This window comes from Egretta garzetta, unplaced genomic scaffold, assembly GCF_000687185.1.
Source record: "Egretta garzetta isolate BGI_Z169 unplaced genomic scaffold, ASM68718v1 scaffold186, whole genome shotgun sequence".
Taxonomy (NCBI): Eukaryota; Metazoa; Chordata; class Aves; order Pelecaniformes; family Ardeidae; genus Egretta; species Egretta garzetta.
The window spans coordinates 351,050-376,711 of record NW_009259969.1 but is presented as its reverse complement, the minus strand read 5'-3'; positions in this window follow the sequence as shown (position 1 = coordinate 376,711).

The following is a 25,662-nucleotide window of genomic DNA, read 5'->3' as shown; positions in this document are numbered from 1 at the left end:
TCAGGCCTGAGTTTCAATTGCTTCAGCTCACTGGATGGGGTCCAAGAGCTTGTCACGCTGCCACAGCTCTGCTGGGGAAGTTGCTTTTCTTCCCCTGTGCCAGCTTTATCTCAAAGCTTTTTTTCTGTATATATTTGCAGTGATTTAAGAAGTAAATGACGGGGAGGCACAGGAGTTGGAGTACTCGCATGCTGTGTGCGGGATCGGTGGATAAGAAGCGTGTGAAGGAAGCAAGTTATCCACCCACACACAATCAAGGCAGGGATTTTATTTCATTGCTTTTTTTTCTTTTTCCTCTAGCCCAGGACTTGCCATCATAATGAAACATTTTTGCACTGGCTTGATCTCCAAGTCCCCCTCTCTCCTCCTCTGTGTGTGTCTATGTGGCTGGGTCCCTTGAATGTTTATTCTGCTGCAGAGAAGTGCAGTGATTCCTGGGCAGGATGTCCAAAGATAAATCTGGCTTGTGGCAAGAGTTAAAAAGATTACAGTAAGGCCTTGTTTACAAAAGAGAAGGATCAGCTGCTGGTCTTGGAGTTTGTTTAAAAATTCTTTTTTTAACCATTCTTCTTTGTGTTTAGGTTTGTTTCCCTTGTTAAATAAATAACCAGTAAGGTCTCCATTGACCACCTCCGTCCTGTGTGTGTGCATGAGCAGAGGGAAGAGGGAGAGGATTTCATACCTGGTAATCGACTTCCTGGAGAGGCCAGAAAATTTCTGGGAAAACACTGTTAAGCATCAGGGAGCGGCAGAGTTAAATGCAGTCCACAGCTGACCAAGGAGGCTCAGCAGTGAACAGGTGAGAGACGGGTTGCTTATGATGGGTAATACACTCATGAAAACATTCACACTCTATGCACACCTAAATTTTTAATCTTTCTGCCTTGGGTTCTTCCAGAGGGCGGCCTGAGCAGGGGCAGCTAATGACCTGACCTGACTGCAGAGCTGTCTGCCTCCTTCCCACAACAGCAGCCCCAGGACCGGACAACCAGAACAGCAGCAAGGTCTCTGGTACGTAAAACAGCCTGGCCAAACACAAGGGTATTCCCAGCCTTTTCAACCTTGTTACCCTGAAGGGCTGATGAAGCCTCTCGGAGAAAACAGGGATGAAGAGGAAGCTAATGCTGACCTCTGTTGACAAATTAATAGAAGAAAAATTCAAAGACAGCTTCTGGCTCAATCAGTCCTTAGTCTGTAGATCACTTCCCAGTGGAACCTTCCATCCTCCTGTATGCTTGTCCTTCCCTAGGTTCACGCTTTTCAGGGACTGACAGTGATGCCTGGTGTTTCTCCAGCTCACACAGTGCTCATCGGTGTTGCCTCCGTGGGCACGCGAGCACAGCTCTCCTATTCATTGCCCTGGCTGTATGGTGAAGACAGACTTACATTCTGGGCTTCAGCCCAATTCTTCAGGACCACCTTGAAATGCAGCACATGGGACCATATGTCCCTTCCCAATGGTGGAAGCCATTTTCTTAAAACACACAAAGGAGCTGTGTGTGAATTCAGGAAGCTAGATCTGTGACTTTACATAGGAGAGAACAAACTGAATCTCAGCACAACCCTGTTTGGGGGAAAAACAGTGCTTTGATTCCCTAAAATAAAATAAAAGCAAGGGATGAGGGAGAAGGTGAGGAGAATTCATTTTAGGAGCACAGCATAACTGCATTTGAAGGTGAAGTAGGTGTTGTTTTTCAAGAAAGCAGTGATGCGTTTCAGGACCTTGAAGGCTGGTTCGTTGTTACAGCCACAATTAACTGCAGAGACCTGAATGCATTCATCAGTGTATATGACCTTGTTACCAACGCTTACCAGGAAACAATAAGCAACAAGGTGCAGGTCCTAAATGAAACAGAAGCTGCCAACATTCAAATTCCTCTCTGGAACAAGAGCCTCACCTTCAGAGCAGGACTTCATTCTGCAGTGTCTCTCTCCTAGAAAGAGCATTACAAAATAGAGACAATCCTACATGGAGCTGACTTGCACTACATTGTTTTGCAAGCTAAGAAAAAGATATATAAAGACTGGGAAGGTCTTTTACAAAATCATCTGGTCGCATAACAAGACAAGATCTTTAAGGCTGACAGTTTAAACCATGAGAGTTAATGTGCTTTGGTCAAGACCTTCTTTCATTTTTGAGTTAATAATTTGTTCAATTAACCAATTATTCAATCATTCAGTGCCTGTAACAGTTATATACGTTTTAAATTTATACAGATAATTCTAGCAGCTTCAAGGTGAGAAATCAGATGAATGGTCAAGTATCTTGTTATACATTCCTCGTGTAGCCTACACAAAATTTTTATCTTGTTAATGTTCTTGTAATGGCAAAGTGGTCAAATCAAGACATGCCTGAAGTGCTACTCTAGGGTCATGTCACTTCAGACCAAGTTTAGCACCAACAAAAATGACATTTTCCCAGGAAGGCTAATTCCATTCCTATTTTCCATGCTGTCAGATCTGAATCTTTGCAAAGGCTTTAGAAGGACCGAAGCAATGTATTTGCTTCATGCCAGCCCTTCGCCTGGGTTTAACATCAACCCCTAGATTTCCTCACTCAGTGCCAGCAGTGACCAGTCAGTCCCCTGCTTGTGATCTCCTTTCAAAGTGTTGCCAAACAGTTTTTGCACAACTACTTGTGAGGTCCATTAGAAATATGGTATCCCAGGTTTTCCAGCTCCCCTCCATCCTTCTTCCCCATGGGTTAGGACAAGCACAAGAGGGAGGCAGAGGCACTCAGAGCACTTTCTAGTTTTCTATCTCTAATGGCACCATAATGAAGCTGACAGAACCGTTAGGATTAGTTTAGCGGTGGAATTAAGCATCTGGACAAAAATTGGATATGATGGATTTTCCCCATTAAGGTTTTTTGGTCTGAGCCCAAGATAAATGATTATCAGTGTAATTACAGGGTGATTATGCTAAGTTAATTAATGGTATGTAGCTTTATTTACAGCATATTCTCTTTCCCCAAAGATTCAGAGAGCTCCTTCCCCTCCCGGTCCTTCTCTCCTTTAGCAGTATATTTCTGCACAGACATTGGCATGCTCCAGAGGATTTAATCAGTTGCTTACTTACAGAAGCCATAAGCAGATGTATTGACTCAAGGACTCACTTGTCTGGCCTCTGATCTGGTAACCAATGGGGCTGTATCTGCTCAGAGTGCCTGAGGATGTGGCCCTGAGGTATTTCTCATGATTCAGAGCTGATCAGCACATGGAGCTCAATGCAGCTGCAGTGCTGATGGGGACAAAGGTATGTCATGACCCAGACCCTGTTTCCCTTTCACAGGAGAGAACAGGGACAGCCCCAGGCTGACAGAGGAGACCTGAAGGCAGCATGTAATGAAGATGCCCCATTCCCTAGTAAATCTGTTCTTTGTATAAACATGAAGAGGGAATAAACCAGACACATCTGAGCCAAAGAGCTCAAGAGGGAAGAAAAAGAAGCAGCAAAACCAAATAATGAATCAACCAACAAAATCCTGTTGCAGTCACATTTGAAAACTCTCTGGGTATTCAGGCCAGCGATGTCATGCAAATTAAGTTTGAAAGGCAGTCACTTACTTCTCTCATCCATTCCTCTTCCCAGCAAAGCATATCCTACCCACCAGGAAATCCTACACAAAAGGAGGGTTGAGAAGGCAGCAGGTGTGTATGTGCCTTCACCCTTAGAAAGGCACCTCCTATATGAACACGCCGGGGCTCAGAGGAGGCACCAAGACACCCCCGTGTGTCCCCCATCACTGCAGGGTGAAATTCAGGGTGCCTGTTCCCACTGTGCACTCAGGGAGGAGACCAGAGGCCAGACTGTGAAGGTAACCTTTTAACCATGCAGCAGTCTTCAGACTGTTTATTTCAGGACAGACGATGCAGATGAATGAGGAAGGGCCTCTCTTGTAAAGCACTCTTCTTCCCCTTTTATTTCATATCACTGGTATGAGTACCCAGCTCATATACTGGGCTCCCCAGTTCAAGAAGGATGGGGAACTACTAGACAGAGTCCGGAGGAGGGCTACAAAGGTGATTAGGGGACTTCTCTCCTACAAGGAAAGACTGAGGGAGCTGGGCTTATTTTGCCTGAAGAGAAGACTGAGAGAGGATCTCATAAATACTTACAAATATCTTAAGGGTGGGTGTCACGAGGACAGAGTCAGACTCTTCTCAGTGGTGCCCAGTGACAGGATAAGTATAAGAGGTTTTAGTTGAATATGAGGAAGAACTTCTTTACTTTGAGGTTAATAGAGCCCCGGAACAGGCTGCCCAGGGGGGGTGTGGAGTCTCCTTCTTTGTAGATATTCAAAACCCACCTAGACAATGTCCTGTGCAACCTGGTCTGGGTAAACATGCTCTAGCAGGGGGGTTGGACTGGATCATCTCGGGAAGTCCCTTCCAACCCCTGCCATTCTGTGATTCTGTGATTACCAGGCCCCATCATGTAAGAACAGGAGCTCTGAGTTTGACCTTTCTTGGGCACTGACTATCCCTCTGCATGTCTTGGTGGATCTGTTGCTTCATTTCAGATCCTAATGACTAAAAGCAGTCAAATACATACATAAATATTTACCTCACTTTGCTAAGGAATCAAGACTTAAATGATTGAACTGTGTCCCCTTTTGTCAATTATTAGAGACATTGAACAGCTAAAACTGCTAAGCAGGGGTCTCAAAACACTAAACTGAATGCAAATAGGTGACTCATTAGAGAAGACATACTTAGTCAATGGTAAGATATGCAAGCGTAACGCTGTATTAGGCATCAGAAAAGCCACTTGCACAGCATTCAAGTTTGTGAAAGAGATTATATCATGAGTCATGACTTCTTCACCATGCATATTTCCTGGTATCTAACAGGGGAGGTTGGCAGCCTGTCATTACTTAGCTATTATGGAAAAGCAAACATCAGATAATAAGTATTAAATAATGAACCTTGCCAGAGGTTCATCAAAGGAACTTCTATTTTAAAAAGGCCTATGAGGTGATTTCAGGCCTTTGGTCATCCCGGTCCATCATGGTTCCCCAGCAAATGTGTCAAGCTTCCTCCTTTATTTAGAAAGTCTCTTCCTACCTTGTTGCTTTTGGGCTCCTCTGCGAACCCTTTCTGTCAGCTGTCCCCAAAGCAAGCCAGCTCCCACTTTAAATGGGTGGGGACATTGCCATTTTGAGCTACTCTCCCTCTTCCTTTGTTAATTGCTTCTGAAAGTCTTGGCCTAAGTGACTTGCCTGCATCTGTGGCAAAACTAGAAGAGAGTCCCGGGGGTCCCATCCAAATGCCTGCCCTATAAAATCATCCTTCCTCTATGAAGGTCAACAAATCCCTTTCCTGTGCTGCAGAAATGATGGGGTATTCCATTAGCCTTTTCATTGCCCAGCAACCCGGCTCCATTAGGAAAAAATGTTTATTAAAATGATAATCCTGAATCTAGTTCAGACATGAGGCTGCAGTGCCTCCATCAGCCACTCAGTCAGCTCTCTCATAAATATGTTACCTGACTTCCCTGTTGGGGAATGTTCTCTCTCTCGCCTGCAGGCATTCACCCATGTCTGATTTCTCCTGCCCTTGGGAAACACCCAGGTTTCCCCTGCAGAGAGAAGGGAAAGCACAACCCAAAGGCAAGGGAGAAATTACATGCCCTTACTCTACATCCTTTCCTGGATGCAAAAGCCTCTAGCCTCTAGCTGCTGGGGGCACACAGGGGGAATTACACCTCTTGTCACCTTGGATTTGGGTCGGGAGAACAGCAAGCATATGACTCTTCCAGAGATTACTGGAAATTTTGTCCAGTGGCGTTGAACACAAAGGAAGGAGCGCAAATCTCTGAGCCAGGAATTGTGGCATTAAAGCTGAAAGATTTGATGGGTGAAGAAAGGAGCAGACATTCACAAACATCCCATACAATGCAAATTCTGTATCTTAAGTGTCCCTAACCCAGGGCAGGAGAAAAGAAGCAGTTCTCTGCTTAGCCGAGCTCTCTGTCACTCTGAGGAACTAACCTATTCCCAGTATATGTATATGAGGATCTGGCTTGATTTTGTGTATTCAGTTCAGACTCCCCGAGTGAGGTCTGTTGTGCTGTATCGTTCCTGTCTCACAGGTGGCATCCACAAACCATTACAGCTGAAGACTCAAGGAGCACAACACAAGGGCAGAGGACAAGCACAGCAGGGGTGGGCAGGTGAACTGAAGCCCCCAGGGCTTTGGATGGAGAACCATAATTCACGCAATATTTATTTGGATACATCAGATTCCTGTAGGGTAGATGATGGAGAGAGTGGCGGGAAAAAAATCAGTATCTACCAAAGGACTGTGTGAGCTATACCACCTCTTTGCGTAGCCAGATATATATCCAATATCAAACATAACTTGGATGATGACAACTGTTGAGCCAGCTCTGGAGTAAATGGCAAGGTCTCTCAGGTTCCTCTGGAGCCAGAGGGTGAAAGTGGACTTGTTTCTCTACAGGTGTGAAATACATAGCAGTATCATGCTGCTGCTAGACTTTTCCACTGCCTGGCTTCAGCCTCACCACCACATAGCTGGGAAATATTTCTGAGCACAAGACAGGTTGATGTCTTTTGTGTGCCTCAGATTTCCTTTCCGAAAATTCAGATGAAATCAACCCCTCTTCCAAGAATTAAGTCCCAAGAAGGCAAATAAGGCCAAACATGTTTGACAGGTTTCTCTATGGAAAACTATAAAAGTTTTCATGGTACATAATATTCTAATTTGTATTCACCTGGGTGTTCAAACTAATCAGAAGTACAACATCGCACCTTTAAAACCTTGAAGAGCTTGGCTAGATATATGCATAAGTAAGCACAAGTGGTAAGTATAGCAATTTCATCTATGCCTTTTTCAATTTTCAGTGAACGCCTCTGCAATTCATTGCCACTGGCATGTGATATTTCAGATATCTCCCTGGTTCCCTGGCAGAAATGGCACATGTCTGGAGGCTGGAAGGCTGTCTGGTTTCAGTTGAGGATACACCTTAAGGTTTGGAACTCAGGGACTTCCTAGCAGCAGGCTTACCAAGGGGCTGGGATTTGAAGTTATGTGTCTTGTTTCCAGACTGTTGATCTCACCAGTGAACAGTCCTTTCTCTCCCAGGACTCGCGAGCATAATGATTACCAAGGCTCAATTTATCATGCGTCAATAGAGCCATGGTGATGACCCGCATGAGCGCTGCTAGGATCAGAGAAATTAGGACTGGAATGGACCTCAGGAGGTCACTAGAGCCAGCATTCTTCAGTCTGTGGTCCATGGTCTGGTAGGCAACGGGCAGTAACCAGGAAACTTTGCAACAACTTAATTTACCAGCATATACACTCATTTCCACATGTGGGAGCAAGCAAGGCAGTCAGGGAGGGGGGAGGGATGACGACAGTAACACGGTTCAGTTTGCAGTGGGCTAGAAGTGCAATCTATTGTAGAAACACTGCACTAGGTGAACTGTGGTTCCTCCCGGATCAGAAAGGTGAAGTCATCCTTGGATTAACTGGGAGAGGGGAAGCAAGGGCTGAGGAACACCAGTTGAGTCCAATCCCCTGTCCTAAGGCAGGATTCAACTCTATTAAACCATTTCTGCCAAATACTTTTCTAACTTCTTCCTAAAAATTTCTAATAACACAGATTCCACCCCTTCCCTAGGCAATGTATTCCAGCATTTAACTACTCTGACTGTGAAAAAGTGTTTCCTGATGTCTAACCTGACTCTTTCTCAGTGCAATTTAATCCCATTACTTCTTGGCCAATCCATAGGAGACACAGAAAGCAATTTATTCCCTTTTTTAGCCCCAGGCAGCACAAGGTAAAACATGCTAGCATAAACCTCACTAAAAAGTGTACAGTATGCAATGTTGAGAAGCTCAGAGTACGTAGCCCAGGGAAATCTGTGTTGGTGTTGGGAACACAAAACAACATCCTTCTCCTCCTCAGCGAAGAGAATATACTTGGTTCATGATAAAGAGGGGTAAGCTGCGAGTCCCAAGACATCCTTGATCTATCCCCTGAAATATTCCTTAGGAGAAAAAAAAAAACCACCTACTTGTCCCCAAAATGGACTACATTAAAAAGAAAGTACTGAAAGCCAGGCATCCCCAGGAGGATCCACTGTCTCTAGAGTTCTCTTATTCCTCCTTTGCTGTGCCAAGGAATCAGAAGGACCAACAAAAAGGAAAAAAAAAAAAAAAAGAGTTAAGAAAGGAACCTTTGTGGGCAGCTGTTAGAAGAAGGTTGAACACTTTTATTTATTTATTTTTCTATGGGGAAACATTGATGGGAAGAGAGAACAACAAAGAATTGCTTTTGGAACAGTCCAAAAGCTCCCTGCTGACAGGTCAGCCCCACCCTCCCCTCTCCAGCACACAAGGACTCTTTTCAAAGAGAATCACCTGGCCCATAAATTCCAATTTATGGTAATTTAAGAAAACAAATGACCAACTCCTGCCTTCAACAGTGTTTAGGAAAGGCAGGATTAAGCACAGCGATTAAAAAAGAAAAGCCTTTCCTTGCCACTCGACTTTGCAGGTGGGATTTCCTCCAGTCCTCCCAGCTTTGTGGATTCACTATCCAGAGCCTTCAAGAGGTTAAACTGGCACAGCTCAGGGGTTTGAAAACACTATGAGGGCTGGGGGAAGGGCAAGAGGAAATTAAGTGGCTTCTTTCTTTTCACCTTCCTTTCACCAGTTATCTGTAGCAAGTCCTCAGAACACCTATATTTAGACTAGGATATATAAAGAGGCACAGATGCACACTTGACCCAGGAACATTTCCCATTTTCTATTAAATTGACTCATTTTTAGCTTCTGTGCTGCTTTCTTCAGTGATCTGGGATCTGGCCAAGGACAGAAAAAAAGGGCTTTTTAGGGCCACTTACTGAATAAAGATCTTGCCTGAGACTTAATTACAAAAGTGGTGTTCCAATTTAGATAGGCAATGATGCTGGATTCAGCAGGGAGACGGCTCAGAAGCCAGAGCCAAAGACTTTGGCTTTGTGGGGCAGAAGAGCAGAAAGCACAGGGACATTACATCCCCTTCAGCCCTCCTGGGACCACACATCTCCTACTAACAAGTGTGTTACCCTCTTCTTATTCAGGCAAAAGGTCCACTGGAGGGCAAGCTGGATTCTTTATCCCTACTTTTGGGAAGACCAGAAGTTTACTCCTCAAATGGGCAGAAACCCTCTCCTTCTTTCCAGTTTTAGTTTATTTCTGACCACATTTATCTTTGTGTCTCCTGGTATGACACATTTTTACTTCAACTTAAATAGCTCTTGCCCCTTTCTGACATCTTACTCTCTCCAACCTTAGCGTAGTCACAGAAAAGGTAAGCCATCCTTTCTTGACCCTTGTTTTCCTACAAAAAGCAAGCAAAGTTCCCTGCCTTCTCATATGAAACAAGGTCTCCAATGCCCTTTCTCTTCCCAGAGTCCTACCATTTTATTCCTATGCTAGCCTCAGTGTTTAATGTGTAGAGAAATAGGCTGCAAGTCATGAAAGAGAAGCTGGCTGAGGTACCGCAGATGACCTAACAACAAGCCCTGGGGGAAAAGCTCAGAAGGAGATTCTGGCTGTGCCCACAGTGTTTTACATAGGTCTACACCAAGGAATGGCATCCTAAGCCTGTCAACATGCACCCTCCTGGGCTAATCTCCATGCTCCTTCCAAACCTCCACAGCGCAGGCAGGGAGTCCACATCTCATCTTGTAGTGTTAGCAGCAAGATGGCACCCCTAGCAAGGAAATCTCATGGGAGACCCTGTACAGACACACATGGGACAGGAGCCAGGATGCCTTTGCCTCACATGGGGACAACAAAAAGCTCCCCACATCAGCCAGTGTGGCTGTGGCATCCGCATCCTCTCGACCCCTCCCAGCTCCTTCCCCGCCTCAGGCGCCTGCTCCTGCACTGCCACCCAAGACCTGCCACCACCTCAAAGCCTAGGAGCTTGTTCCTCTACCTTCATTGCATCCTAACCACTTCTGGCCCAGGCTACATCCCAATTCCTACCGCAGTGTAGCCTGCCTGGTTTTCAGATCGTGCAGTCTCCATCTCCCAGGAAGGATCGGGCAGGTTCACTGGAATCATTTGGGGAGCGGCAGACCAGCCAGGGTTGGGAAGACGGGGGAGGATGCAGTCAACGATGCTTCTTGGTGCTTCTGTGATTAGGGTGGCCAAGGAAAGGTGTGGGCATCTGTGAGTTTAGAAAGACTAGAAAATGGTGATGATGCATGATGGAAGGTGCAGTCTGGCCAAGGCTGAGCTTGGCCATAGCAGCACCCTGACATCAAGTTTCCATTTTGGTTTTGTTGTCATTTCCAAGTACAATTGTCTTTTTCCTGGGAGAGAGGAAGTGCCAAATACATAATATTTTCATTTCCCACCTGGAATTTCTGTGGGTTTTTCTGAGAACTGGAGACATTAGGGGAGATCTGCTTGCTTGATTGATTGATTGCTTTTATTTCTTTTCTTTCTTTTATATCTCTCTTTCTTTAAAAAAAAAAAAATCCCTGAGGGACACATCTCTCTCCCCTCCCCTTTCACTTCCTAGCCATATCTGTTTGGCCTGTGTTTTCTGAGGCATCAGTTGAGAATTTCAGATGCCCAACTTAGCCTGCCTGAATTGAGTCTATTTTCCAGAAGACAAATGTACAGCATTTTTTGAAAACCTGGTTCCTGGATTCTCTGTCTCAAGATGTCCCACATTAATCCCTCCACAATAGAAAGAGCCAAAATCTCCAGTAACTTCAGAAAATGTTGGTCATTATCTTTGTATAGTGAAGACAGCAATCTGAGCTTTGAAACAAACAAAAAAAGTCATTCTTTAAAAAAAATCCAAAAACTTGAGAGATGCCAGCATATTTATTCCTAAACAAAACTTCTCTAGCACAACCCTGGGCTTCCCAACAAGCAGTTTTGCGAGTGAACTTTATAGTATGACATCAGTGAACAGATGGCAGGCAAAGCTGTTGGCAGGGTGATGAGAAAGCTGGCCATTTATAATGGAAAATGTCCTGATAAAATGGAATGCGCTTATTTTATTCCACGGTAATGTTTATAAAATTCCTTTCCTCAGGCTTCTTCGAGGATCTTTTCATCATTATTGTATTATTATTAATAATAAAGCATATAAAGGGAAAAATGCACATAGTAAATGACATTTTAAATGCCCCAGAGGAGAAGGGAAAGGTTTTCAGCACTGGTAGGGTTGATTGCATTGTGATGATATGTTACAAGCTTTACAGTTACAATCCACGATGGCGTGGACATTTCTCCCAACAGGGTTAATTGTATAATAACACTCAATAACTGGCAGGCCTTCACCCTTCAAGGGAGGACACTGGAGTGTGAAGGCATGCACAGATGCTGCCAAATTTCTGTACCTTGAGAATCTCTGAATGCTGATGTCCCTCAAGTCTTTCAAAGGCAGACTTTCAGCTGGATGCAATTCAGGATGGGTCCATTATGTAAGCGGTGGGGAACAAAGCTGTGCCTTTAAAAAAAAAATGGTACTGTTGAGGACTACTTTATATCTTGAAAAGCCATATCGAGGTGTTGCAAGAACGAATAGCTAATTTAAGTAAAATTCATTCTAATAGTATTTTCTGGAAGTTCCCCGGGATGGAGAAGCACACAAAGCTGGGCAGGAAGAGATTCCTCTTACAGATAACCACTGGAAATTCTGCACTAGTGCAGGACAGGAGGACGCACAGGATGAGTTGAGGGCGGGACTCCACAACCCACTTCACTACCGAGTCATGGCACAGAGAAAGGAGACATTTCCTCCCACTCCTCCATGTTCTCCCCTATTTGCCTTAATTCCAGGAGTTCAAAAACAAATATGCCTTGCTGAACTTACAGAACTTATAAAACTTCTTACAGAACAATTTCACTTTGATAAGACTGGATGAAGACATGTGTGGTTTGGATTAATCCCAACACATTCCTTTCCTACACAGCCCCACCAAACCAAGACAGAAAGAAGTGATGAGGCTTAAAATAGTTTAAAAGTGAATAAAGCAGGGGAGCAATTCATAATAATAATTGAAGGATTACTGTGAGATAGTCCTTATCAGTCCTTATGTCCCAGCTGTTTACAAAAGCAGCTGATATCATTATTGCCATTGTACAGAAAGTGCAACTAAGGTCAAGAGAGATCAAACAATTGACCTGTGGTTGCCTCACCAGACAATGATAGGGCTATGAAGAAATCCTAGCTGTTCAGTCTTTACCTGTTACACATTGGTGCACTGTGTCCATTACGATAAAAATCTGACAAAATGGAATTTGTCCCAGGACAAAATGTAGGAGCCAAAAAGTTTGCTATTTTTCACAGAAAAACCACCTGGGTAGCCAGACTCCCTTTCCAATCTGTTTAGCAATAGAGGATGGAGAGGGCAGCTATGATCCCATGCTATCCACTCACAACCCTTCTGGTTTGTTACAGCAATGTAGCTAAACAAACAACTTGCTGTTCCAGCACCCCTCAGGGCAGATTCCTTGGTAGGGACAATCTATTTCCAGCATTTCCATATCCGGATCTGGAAGTCATTATATCCACCTATTCCTACAGTGAGCCACCATGAGTATATCTAAAGTCTCTATCTCATCCTGAACAACACGCCAGAGACCAGCTGTGCTGGAGAGAACTCATTTTCTAGTAGAGTCTCAGACTAAAATCTTCTTAGGCACAGAAGACCAGCTAGTCTGGGTGAACTTTGACTGAATGCTGAATTCACAACAAGCTCCAGGGCCAGGCCTGAAATCCTGCATATCACCATTTTGCATTGCTTCCTGCTCCCCCCTTTTCATCATTCTGAGGTGTCCTCAATTTACCTGCAGATACATTAAGAAAGCTCTTATCTTTTGGGCAGAACCTCAACTTGGAAAAGCCACAGGAACTATAAACTATACTTCAGCAAATTGCCTTAAGCTCTCCAGCTCACTGTGGTTTGATACCCTGCCTAGTGGACCATTCCTAGCCCTTGAATTAATCCACAAAATATTTTTTTTTAATTTCCTTCCATCTGCAGCATTTTCTGTTCTACCTCCTCTATACAGCTCTGCTGCCCTGGGACAACAGTCGTAACAACAACAATAACAACTCACAGCAACAACAGTGTGTTTCTTCCATCTCTCTCCCGACGAGGATCCAATATCCTGTCCTCAGCTCATACATTTTGGATCTGCCACTGTTTCTGCCAAAAAACCTTCATTTTACAGAAGAGGAATGAGAAAAAATAAGAAAGGAAGAAGATGAGAAAGGAAGATTTTTAAAGGGCAGCCAAGATAATTCCTCCTGGATGTTTTGATCTTTTTAAATAACTGGTTCTTGAAGAAACAATATTCTGGTGGCCCTCTGCAGGAGAGTGCCTACTGGAACAAAATCCTATCACCATGGGAAGGAAGAAGGTGCAAGATAATATTATTCTTTTCTGACTCTAAGGACAAAGGAATTATTGGATGAGAAAACCCTACTAGGAACAAGAGGAGATTAATCCTCTCTCAGGTTTATTGCAGTGCCATTGCTTTCTCTCAGATACAGGCAGATATAGGAGATACAAAACAGGTTCAAAACCAGGTTCAGGTGAAACAAATCACAGCTGGATCCAGAACCAGCCACTGAAAATCACTTTCCCAGCAATTTCCTGACGCTTTTATCCCCAATGCCAGGAGTCATGTCACCCATTCAGGGCACTGTAGGAGCTTCACCTCTGTTCTCTGCTTGCTCAGATTGACCTCCAAACACCCCATGTTCGTTCACCTAAGAGCTCCTTTGTGCATTGCCCAAATTCAGTTAGTGATCCTTTAGCAGCATGATCCTCTTCTCCTGTCTCCATTTTGCTAGAATGGACATGCAGCTTTAATGCTCACTAAACAAAGCTTCCACCTTGAATATGAAAAGCCAGCCAAAGCCACGACTTCCACTTCATTTGCCAAGATATTCCTAGTCTGAGCCCTCCTAACTTTTGCCAGTGTTTGGGAGCTGCTCTGATATGCAAGGAGGTAGCCCTGAAATGCATCATTCGGAGATCCAGGTGAAAGCCATAAAGGTTCTTTAACACCAAAGCTTTCAGGGAACAGTTCCAGGTTTACACCAGGGTTGATGAGAGCAATTTGGGCCTTTTTTTTCATTTTCATTCCCTGAATTTGGCACTGCTTCCAATCAATTCATGTTCCCCAGTTTGTGCTCTCCTAAAACTCTAGACTTTTAAGTTCTATTTTCTGTACACCTGTGTTATTTTCTCCACTCCAGTGGGGACATTTCTGTGGAGGTCTCACTTGGTTTGTTACAGTTCTCCTAGTTCTAGTTTGTTTTGGAAGTAGAAGGTCTCAAACCATAAAACTCATTTTGGATTACAGAAAGCTCAGAAAACTCCTCTTTCATGTTTGGCAGGTTTCTGGAATAGAGACAGGCCTTATATCCATTTTTCCACCTGAAGTGATTACACTAAGATTTTAGGTCCTACAATTGACCTGGACTTGACCTCCATGACAACCTACAGGAAGGGTGGAATGAAACACCAATTGGAAAACATGCTGATTTTTTTATCTTTGCTGAACAATTCAAGCGAAGTTCTGTTTAACCAAGGGTATGGTGAGAATTCTGCAGCAGTCTCCATACCCATAGGCACTCACCCCCCATTACTGGGTAATTAAGTTTAGAAGATCCCATTTGGTATTGTTATATAGTATTGGAGTACATTTAATAAATATCCTGATCATTTTGAGATGGCGATATTTATTGGCAACAAATTTAAGAATGTTCATTCAGAAAATTAAATTCATTTTAAAAGTCCATCTTTACTGAAGCAGCAGCTGAAGAACTTGCAATCTGAACAGCATCTCCAGAAACTGAAAAAGAAGCAGAGCTCTGATTTGATCATGTTACTGTGATAGCTGAGCCAGTAACCAAAAATTCAGAAATTAGTGTAAAATGATGCCACTAGACTATGAAATTCAACTGTTCTGCTGTTGACATTTTCTTGCCATTTTGATCTGAAAAGAATCAAAATGCCTTTAGTTATTTAGACTGTACTTCAAACACAGTCCTATTTTCATTTCAATGTTGTTGATGCATGTACTTGTAATATTCTCCACGCATGTTTCTTGTCAATAACATTAAGAAAAAAACTATTTATAGATTTCCCCTATTAAAAAACATTGCACAAAGACTGAGTTGTTTGGTTAGAATGATAATACAAATGGCTCCACTCTCCAGCTATGTTCTAGACCCTAAAATTCAGAAGCCTAACCCTACAAAGTTCAGTCACCTAACAATAATATTCTGCTCTACTCTTCTCAGGATACAGCCAGCACTGGCTGGCAATGCCTGACATACCCCTATTTAGGCAGAGCACAGGAACAGCCCAGAGATTCTCATGCCCCCAAGTCTCAAACCAGATGAAAGGTTCCAATACGAGACTTTTCTACCCTTGGGAGCCCCAGTAACACAGACAATCACTGCATTTGGAAACATGCCTTGCATGGTACCTTCTCGTCTCTTTAACCAGGAATCTCCACACTGTTATGTTATCCTTGGCCAGGTAAATGAGCTGTATACCAGGACTTTATATGCACAGTCTTTGACAACTGGGCCAGAGCGGGTTTGCTATTTGTAAGCAGGCATTCGTAAGCCTAGCAACAAGATCTGGTGTTCTGGTGCTCTGGCTTATTGGAGCATACAGTGGATCACCCACCAAATCAAACAAAATATAATTTATTTTGCATTTTATGGGACACAGAAAAACCATGATTGTTTTCCTAACAGCGATTGCCTCCTTCTCCCTGTGAGACTGCAAAATGCATTACCACAAATAAAAGCATGATCTATCATATCTCACTTCCTTCAGTTTTCCTTCTACCACATTTTCCTAGAGCTATTCTTTTTTTCTCTGGCTCCAGTGAGAAGATGATTTCATTAGACTTGCATTCAGGCCTTACATGATTCAGCCAGGTGTTACTCATATGTGTACATCAAAGCCACACAGAAGAGGAGAGAAATCCCTGCCTCTCCAGGGAGTGCTTTTATGCCCCCTTCCACCAAATTAGCACTGGCAGAAAGGGGAAGGCAGTGACATGCTTGACCGTACTGCTGTCTGCTAAGTGAGTGTGTGTCTAAACCCTCGTTAGCGGCTTTTGCCCTTTAATTACAGCATGGGTCTATTCAGCATTAGAAAGCTAATGTGGCTGAAATTAAGACAGGACCCTTTTCAATCCTAACTCAGCAATTCTGCAGGCAGAGTCAGTCCGGCGGGATTTTATGCAGTCCATGAGTTTTCTTAGTAGGCTTCAGAAGGTCAAACCCAAAAAGGCAAATCCACCACTTCAGAGTAGGCCTCCAATGGAACTGAATGTTCATCTCAGCTGGATGCTGTAGAAACTGCTTCTCTATCCCACCATTCCCCTCTTACCTTCTGTGTCTATAACAATAGGCTCAGGCAACACAGCCTTCATTTCCAAAGGGGATTCTTCTTCCCATATTTGCTTCTGTAATTGCATTATTCCCAATTTTAAACCAGACTGTAGAAGCATGGTAGATCCTTTATTTTGGAGCCCATTCGGTTTGAGAGCTCCCTGCAATCTCCAAGCAATGTTTTTTAGCCCCACACATCCCTTTCTAGACTATTAGCATAACATAGCAGAGATGGGTAATTCGGGACCCCCATAAGACTGTTTTGTACAAAACCAGCAAGTTAAGAGCTGAACTTCCAATCTTTTTCTATTATCAGTTCTCAAGGTGAAACTTGGCCAACAACCAGCCTTTTCCCCTTTAAATCAGTTGGAATAAAATGGATAGTCTGTTCCATTGTTCTTGCTAATACTTCAAGTGTTCCTCCATCCCTCAAACAGCTTTGATGTCATCTAGCTCCACTTGAAGGGGAAAGAATGTGTTTGGGAATAATTAACAAGCTAAAAATGACTTTGTCAGAACATTTGTGTTATTGAATTACTTGCAGCTACCAGCTTGAGAGAGCTGAGGCAGTGGTTGGGCACAATTAGAGCCCTTTAAAGGGAAAAAAAGAACAGTCTTTGGGTGAAGCATGCAAAGTTGGACTTAAGCGGGACAGGTTAATCTCCTGATTCTGCCTCAAAATTCTCATCTAACCTCAGGCACATCATTTAGTCTACCTACACTCCAGCCTCTCACACAAAATCCCCCTGGTGACTCTTGCCTCATTATAGCATAAGCAAATATTAACATTACAACAGAGCTGTCTCTTATCCTGCATTCCTACCTCATCCAGCATAAGAGTCCTGGATTTTGTCAGTGCCTCTGGGCACTACTTTAATACAAATAATACTCAAGTCAGAAGTCTTTTTTTCTTCCCTCTTATGTAGAGCATTGTTACTCTGAGGAGAAGCAATAATAAAACTGCCAGCCTTTATAACAAGGACTGTGAGCAATCAATACAAAAAAAAGTCAACTAACATATGGCTCTTTCTTCTGCCACTACAAAGCAGAAATAAAGACACTTCTGTTGTCCCTCTACAACTGATTTAGAAACTCAGATTGCTTAGTCTCCTGTTTCATAGGGAAAACCAGCACAGTATATAGAGGATTGCTTTAAAACTACCCTTTAGTATGGGATAACTTAACAGAAAAGAAAAAGTTCTGGCCTTAATAAATTGCATTTCATGCCTGGATTTCCAAGCATTTAAGCGATCTCACCCCTACAACTAAGATAGCTCTTCCATCAGCTGTGCCAGGATCTACCCTGAGGCTCTTGTAGATTTAACCTTTCCAAGCCACAGTGAGGAACCTAAGATTAGATTTAGATACCCGGGTTACCCTCAGCTCTTCTTTAAATTTATGCTCTAGAGGATTAGACTAGCTGTTCTGTGCCTGAGAAACTTCACAGACAAGAGCCTATATATACACAAGGTCAGACTTATTCAATAGGACACCAGGCTTGATGGTTTTGGGAGGGGGTGAGGGGAAGCTTTTAGCACAGCCCTCTCCAGTAGCACAAGCCTCTAAAGCCTCCATTTTCTTTTCAAGCCTCAAAAATTCCCTACCCCCCACCTCATCCCTTTTAAATCAAAGCTGGACCTGGCAACATCTGTGGCTCATTAATGTTATCTCCAGCGGCTGTGGTTCATTGCTCTTATATAAACCCTCATCTTAGGCCAGCTTGTATCTTATGAGATGCTTTGCTAAAGAGGAGGGTTGGTAATACTTTGGGGGGAAGGGAAGTGTTTCACTTAAGAAGAAAATAGGGAAAAATAGGAATTTTTTTCCTTTCTATAGGGCTGTTATTAATGGTTTGCTGTTGTAAAAGAAAGGCTTTCTGTAAGAAAACAGAAGGGAAACAGATCTGTCCTAGATGTCTAAAAGCCTTAGTAGGCAAATTTTGTCTGTTAGTATAGTATTGCTAATGTAGTCTCTGCTGTATGACTCTGACAGGGGTCATGCAAGATCCTGGTTATTGATAAGGGGCTGCTCACTTGCTAGTGAGAATGCTTTCTCAGACTAGCTCTTATTTCTTCTCTCAGATGTTTTATCATAAAAAAGCTTTTTTGTACCTGTTTGTCTTATGCTTGTTAAGTGTTGCTGTACTTTAAGTTGAAGGGGAGTGAAGAGCATGCACTGTGAAGGAGCAGTGAGGATTAAAAATCCATGAGGAACCAGCAAAGGAGCTTTTGGTTGCAGTAGATGGGGAAGGATGGGTTGTCCTTGACAACTAATGTAGCCTAGCCTGGTATGTGTGAAAGCTACTTGCCTGTCCTTGAGCTCCCCAAAGGAAGTATCTGGTGTTTGAACTGAGAGGCATTCAAAGCAACGTGCCATGACTCAGCACCCTCATTTTTCTGTCTCTGCAGAGAACTGTCGGCTCTGAACACAGCTCATGCTGCTAAATGAGCTTGCTGTAAGTGTATTAAATCCTGTAGGGACCATGCTTGTATTATGGTAACCTGTGTTGTATTTATTCTGTTGAAAAACAAAGGAATGCTGTGCCTTCCTAAGGAGTTAATCCACTGCCTGTGACCCTGTGGTCTGCTTCAGAAGCTATGGTTGAAAGCTCTGCCTTTAACCACATCCTCTGTGTGTTCTGTTTGTGCTGCTTTTTGTTTCTCCCCTGACTGGGGAGAGAATAAAAGGTGAGAAGGAAGCCATTGGGAAGTGTGGCTACGGAAGGGAAAATACAACATATAGGCCAGACCACCCAGTTGTCACCAACTTGGAAGGTGTCAAAATGTAAGTATGGGATACTGTCACTCTGCAGGCTAAAAAAAAAAATATCAGAAATTCAATTCAGTGTGTAGGGAGAAAACAATCCTGACGGTTAAAATGCTTGTTGGGATCTGAAAACTTTGAGGGCTAGACACTGTAGCAGGATGTATAAACACAAATTTCTAACTAATGTCTGTCAAGTGCTGATGTCCTGATTTGAACCCTTAATGCTAGCTGAGGAGGCAGCACAAGATGTTTGCTGCGTACCCCCCCACCAGCATACATGCGACTCCCTGTGCCCCCACTGCCCGTGTATGGTTGTTCTCTCTTTCTACTTCAGTTTAGATTTCTTCTTTGAACTTTAGTTCTCATTATTTTTGGACTTGTCACTTTGTTTGGAAAGATTTATTTCCACTGTTCCTTCTCTGTTCTTTCCTTGCCTCTTCTCTGGATGCTTTTTTGGCAAAGCCCATTGCTATTTTTTATGACTTTGTGTACTGTTTCAAAACAGTAAAATGTTTTTGAAGCAAGATGATCCTGTGTTGCTACGTTTGTGCAGTAGCTCCTCCACCTCTTCTCCCTTTTAAAGGGCTTGTGCTGTACTACTTGTTTTCAGTGTTCTTTAAGAAAACAAGTCACTCTGGATTGTAGAACTCGAGAAACCGGAAGTCCACTCTTCTGTGTGAGTGTACCTTGATGTTACTGAATTTTTTACTTCCCTCCATGACAGCAAGCCAGGTGTCTTTCTGTGATCACATGCTGGTTTTCACAGATATGAGTAAAAAAGACCAGTCCTGGTATTTGTGTCAAGTGATGTTGAAACTGGCTGGAATTGGTGGTGGAAGGGGGACAACTGGCCAGTGTGATCACTGAATTACCACTTCCTTTGGACACCAGGATTAAGACTAAAATGTTTGTCCCTGTATTTCAGATCATGTTGTACCATCCTAGTGACAAGTGAACTGATTTCACTTGGAAGTTGGACGCTAAGATCTAAACCTAATTTTAGTAGCTCAAAAATCATGCCAGTTTATAAATACACATGTAAATAGATTTGATTGGCTGACATGGTTTTCCTTTAATGCTCTGAGCTGAGGCTCCTCTTGTGTCTACAGGCTCCTACAAGCATTTAAAAACTCTTCACTTTATTCAGTACACTAAATGATAGCAATAGACTTTTGATATCAAGATTATTTGGAGAAGCTGTCTCTGCATACTTAACCAGTATAGCTTGAATGTTAATTTTATATTGGATGGGGCATAAAGCACATACTGTTCTATTCTGTGTTATATTAGCAATAAAGCCATCTATTAAGGTCAGGTTTCTAGAGTGAACACTTGTGCTTCTCAACTCAATTTTTCCTAAATTGAGGTTTCTTAAGGTGTCTCAGTTTTCTCCCAGTCAATTTTTTTGTTTGTTTGCAGAACTGCTTTTTGAGGTGCTGAGGTAGCAACACAATGCTGGTCTATGGTAAGGGTTTAAAAAGACTCCCAGATAAGGAAGATGATACATGAACATTACTTAAAAATCAGAAAAACAGTCATGAGGTGTGCTCTTCAATGTCAAACAAGCTGTAAGAGAAGTATCGTTCTGTTTCATAGTAGGGGATATCTTACTTGTCAGGAGTGCAAACTCACCACTAATACAAGAGATCTGTCCCTGATGGAACTTCTACTGAGTTTGAGCCTCAGTTTTCCCATCACAAGAGAAGATTCTTAACTTGTATTACAGTGGCCTTCATCAACACTGTGTTTTCATATTTTATTTGGTGCTCTAGACACTTTGACTGTTGATTTCACTTTTATGAGGTTAAAAAGGAACTTCCTATTGGTGCTGCATGAATGGTATAAAAAAAAAACTCTGGCTAAATGTCCTCCAAGGAGTCCAAATCTAAATGAGAAGACTCCAAAGTGGCAGAGACTTCAATTTTCCTTGCTAAGTTTCTATATAGGCTATAAAGACCCTAATCAGTAGACCTAGATGCAGTCTGCTGGTTGGTAGACTGAGAGCATGCTGGAAATACATATCCATAGCTTTCCAGAGATGTGGAACTGTCTTTGAGGAGGATTACAATGGCATTGTCCAGAAGGAGAGTAACTCCCTGATCTGGACCTGTAATGGATATCAGTGAAGGACAGCTGAATGTCAAACCTAGGATGAGGGAAGATGTCAGGTCGTCACATGTAGTTCTCTACAGAGAACATTATACAGTCCTGTCTGGGAAGACTTAATGCTTCTTCCAACACTAACAATTTCTTGCATCTTTTCTTCTGTCAGAAAACTTTACAAGGACCTTATTCCTCTAAGTTATTTTTAAAATTTCTCCACGCTTTCTACCTGACACTCTCTTGTGAGCCATTTATCTCTATATCTTTCTCTGAGCCAATGTTGGCTGAAATGCCTCTTATTTTTTTTTTCCCCCCCTTATGATGAATGACTTCAGCCTACTACTAAATAAAAGCTTAATTCCACTTTTAGTAGGCTATCTCCTGCACCTGCTTCATCTTTCTTGAAGAGGCCTAGCCAGAACTGTACACTTGGGTGTGACAAGTATACAGTTTAAGAAGAGGGGATTGTGGATAACTCAGGAGAAAATGGTGGCTTCATCCCTTTTTGGTGGAAAGGGATATCCCAAAATCAGAACACCTCTGTCAATATTTGTAGTGCTGCTGCAATTTGAACCAGACCTGTGTACATCTGCAAAAATAATTTGTGCAGCAGCCACTGGAGGGGTAATAAAGATTTTTTTTTTAATCCAGTCATTGGTAGAATGAATGCTTATTGTCAAAAGAATCCCTTATATCCTGTATTAAAAATAAACATGTCTCGCTTCAGCTTCTGCAAGACACAAATGCCCCAATCATTTCCCCTTCCTTTTTGGAGCTCAGAGCAGCCTTTCAAGGGCAAAACAAAGAGGTCCAAATTCTAGTGAGACCTGTGGAATGCAGCTCACAGTGGGTTTTAGACAGAGGGTCTTCAGGCAACCAGGAATTTCCTCTGAAAAGTGAAAAGCAACTCTCCTCTGAAGAAATAAATTAAAGTAAGCTGAAGGTGAAAGTGTTGGAGTTTGGAATGGGCTGTGTTAATGGTCTACAGGGACAGAAGCTGTGAAAGGGGAGAGGAACTGCTGTCCATCACTGCTGTTAAGGAGTTCTCCTGTTATTCTGCCTTGTGGTGTGGAGTTTGCAGCTCAACCAGCTCCAAGCTCAAGGGGGTGGCTCTATTCCCTGCACCAAATAGGACTACCGATGTCTCTGGAGAAACAACTGCAGGGCTCAGACTGCAAATGGTGTGGCTGCCTGCGCTGTAAGTGGATAACTAATGTGAGACCAGGCAGAGGCACCATCAGCTTTCCACACACTGCTGATGGCTGTCACTCAGGCTCAGAGGATCCTGCTGTGCCACAGAGGGAAAGAAACTGGCTTTACCCACAAAGTGTCTCCATTGCATGAGCTAAAGCCGAATTCCCCGTTCAAGAACCTCAGAGATCAGGTTCATGGTCTCTTGCAAGGTTTCTGTTGCAGCGGAGGAGTAACTCTGGTCCTGAAGGAAGGCTGAACTACTTGTACGTAGTTGTTGTGGTAGCTTACGTCTGAACACCATACAGATTGTCCTGATCAGTTCGGCTTTCTCCTGTCTGTGTATTCCAAAACAGAGGAAAGGGAGACTTGGGATGGCACTGTTTGGGATATGACATCATCAGCCTCAGATCTTCTAACAGAGATCCACTTTCTGTGTGTTTGCAGCATGGAAAGTTGGCATGTTAAGGCTCTTAACATCATAAACCCTATGACACCAAAATAGCAAGATAGTGGGTGATTAGTAGCAATGCTTTTTAAAAGGCTGCTACTGATCAAAGTGCTTTGTAGAGACAGAAGAGGGTTTCCTGAGGAGAAACTTTTCCTGAGCATCATTTGCAAGTCATTGCCTGTTGTACTGTGTTCTGAGCTCTGTAGATGACATATGGGTTTGCCCATGCTACCTTCAGCTGCGTGTGTGCCCTCCATGCCCACCTCTCCTCCAGTGTTCAGGGCAGCGTCTGCCACTCTCTCAATCCAGACACTGATCCTGCTTTAGGCACCCTACCTTTAATTTATTTCTAATCAGCTGCAGCAAGAAGGGAATCCTGTCCGTTAGCTTGTGTTTGGCATAGCTTGTTTCAATTCTGTTTGATTTTGCTTAGCTCTTGTAAAGTTGATCCCGAAGGGCCCTGTCCATTGCATCAGCTTGCTGCTTGCTTTCAGCTTCCATGCTTTTGCTTGCAGGCAGGCAGTCACCCAAGAGCAAAGTCAAACAAACTAGGCTACCAGGAGGCCAGCCAGAGGCTGTTCTTGCAAAAGAAATTTCACCCATCTTACCCAGAAAAGGGTGGGGAAAAAGACAAATTCTCTATTAAACTGCTGGCAAAGGGACACCCTGAATACTCCCCTCTCCCTTTTGAAAACAAATAGAAATAATTTCTTTGTGTTGTGGGAGTGGAGGGACCTGTTATGGACACAAAGATTTTGCTGCTTGTAGTTTCAATCTAAATTTCAGCTGCCAGTTTTCAGGGCTATGTAACAGCCAAAATAGAGAGGAAAAAAAAATAAAAAGAAAAAAAAAACCAACCAAAACGCACATTTAACAGTAAAGCTGCAAAAGTGAAACATTCAGAAGTTAAGGAAAGCCAGATGTAAAGGTGTCCTGGTCAGGCTTTGTTCAACTTTTTTTTTTCTTTTTTGTTTTTGTTTCTTTTTTTTTTTTTTTTTGTTTCTTTTTCTCCTTTTTTTCCTTCTTTTTCTCCTTCTTTTTCTCCTTCTTTTTCCTTTTTCTCTTTTCCCTTTTCTTCTTTTCCCTTTCCCCCTTTTTTCTTTATTCTGTTTTTCCTTTTTTCCTTCTTTTTTCCCTTTTTTTTTATACATTATAACAGCCTTCACTTAATGATTTAAGACACATTGTCTTATCTGAACTTCCCCAATGTGTGGAACCTGCTCCTCTTCTGGTCTGGGTAGATATTAACAGGAAAATAAACAGGAGCACCAAAGATGCTGTCTACCTGCAGTGCAGTGCCACAGTGTTCCCTGGCAGCCTGTGCTAGGAAGCCCCACTCAGCCGTTGGCATGGAAAGCAGCAGCACGCCGTATGCATGAGAGCAGTAAGGGGACCAGAGCATGCTCACTGCATGTGGAGCTGTATGAGAATTTATCTGCCAAACACTAAAAAATTTTCTATTAAGCTTGTGGTTTTCTTGAAGTTTACAACTTGACCATATTTATGTAGATTTTTGTTTTTCACAGTGATGGTACAAATGCCTTCTCTGAGAGCAAATTCTGTCAAATTTTACATTCCTATTCTAAGCAAAGGCATTACAGTTTTTCAATGGAACTGTTGTTAAGCTGCTTATTTCTTTTTTCACTTGGACAAAAAAGGTGCCCTTTTTCACTTTTCCTTGGGAGTGGAAGTGTTCTAGCTGAAACTTCACAGAAAATCATTCTGAAGTAGATGCTGTATCATGGAAAACTTCAGGTTGAGGCATTTACGTGTGATAGCTTTAAAAGCAATGATAAAGCAGAGGCCTTTCTGCAAGAAAAAAAAATGTTAAATGCTGTCTACATTGCCTAAACTTACAAAACATGAGTTGATAGGGCTTTTTAGTGAACCATATGCAAATGTTCTCCCAGCGCCAATTTCACCCCAAATTCGACCACTGGTTTGGATGGAGGGTCAAGAGCTCAAGAACCCTCAACTTCTTCAAGGGTATTGATAGAGACAACCTTGCTGCTGCCTGCAAATACAGGAAAGACAAAGGTCTATATTCATCCCTCAGTTCCCAGGAGGCACCAAAGGATGATGTGAGGATGAGGACACCCAAGTGCTTTCTTCTAACCTCGGCTGTGGCTTGGCGACCTCCAGCAAGTCCTATGAAAGCAATGTGCCTGAGCAACCCGCATCAGCAACCCATAGCTCTATGCAGTCCTGTCATCTCTGCTTGGAAAATTGCTTTGGCTTTGCTTCTTCAGCAACTTTAACAGCTCCATAGAGACTGTAACTCCAATGGCTCAAGTCAGCAAACCCACGTTGCTCATCCATTCCCAAACACATTGCTCATTTTGGGACAGAAAATGGCATTAAGAGCTTTCCTTTAATATATGTATATATAAAAAATAAAAATGAAGGAAACAGGCATTTGAAGCAAGCTGAAGATGTTTTTTGCCTTTTATTGCCTCTGCTTGAATCAAACCATTTAGACTAACATTATTCTTTCCAATATATTTATGAGTATGCTACTGCCATGACTCATTTACGACACAGGAAGCGTGTGAGGGTCACATGCCTTAGAGCCCGTCACCCATTGGGTCACTGCCGTCCGACCCAAAGAAAAGGCTAACAGCCATTATTTTCTTTGTCTTTATTCTCATGGAAACAGAAAGTGGATTTGAGGTGAAACATCTGGTTTGTTTTGGGTAAATGTTATTTATCTCTTCTTTCCCCTTGGCTTTTTAATGTTT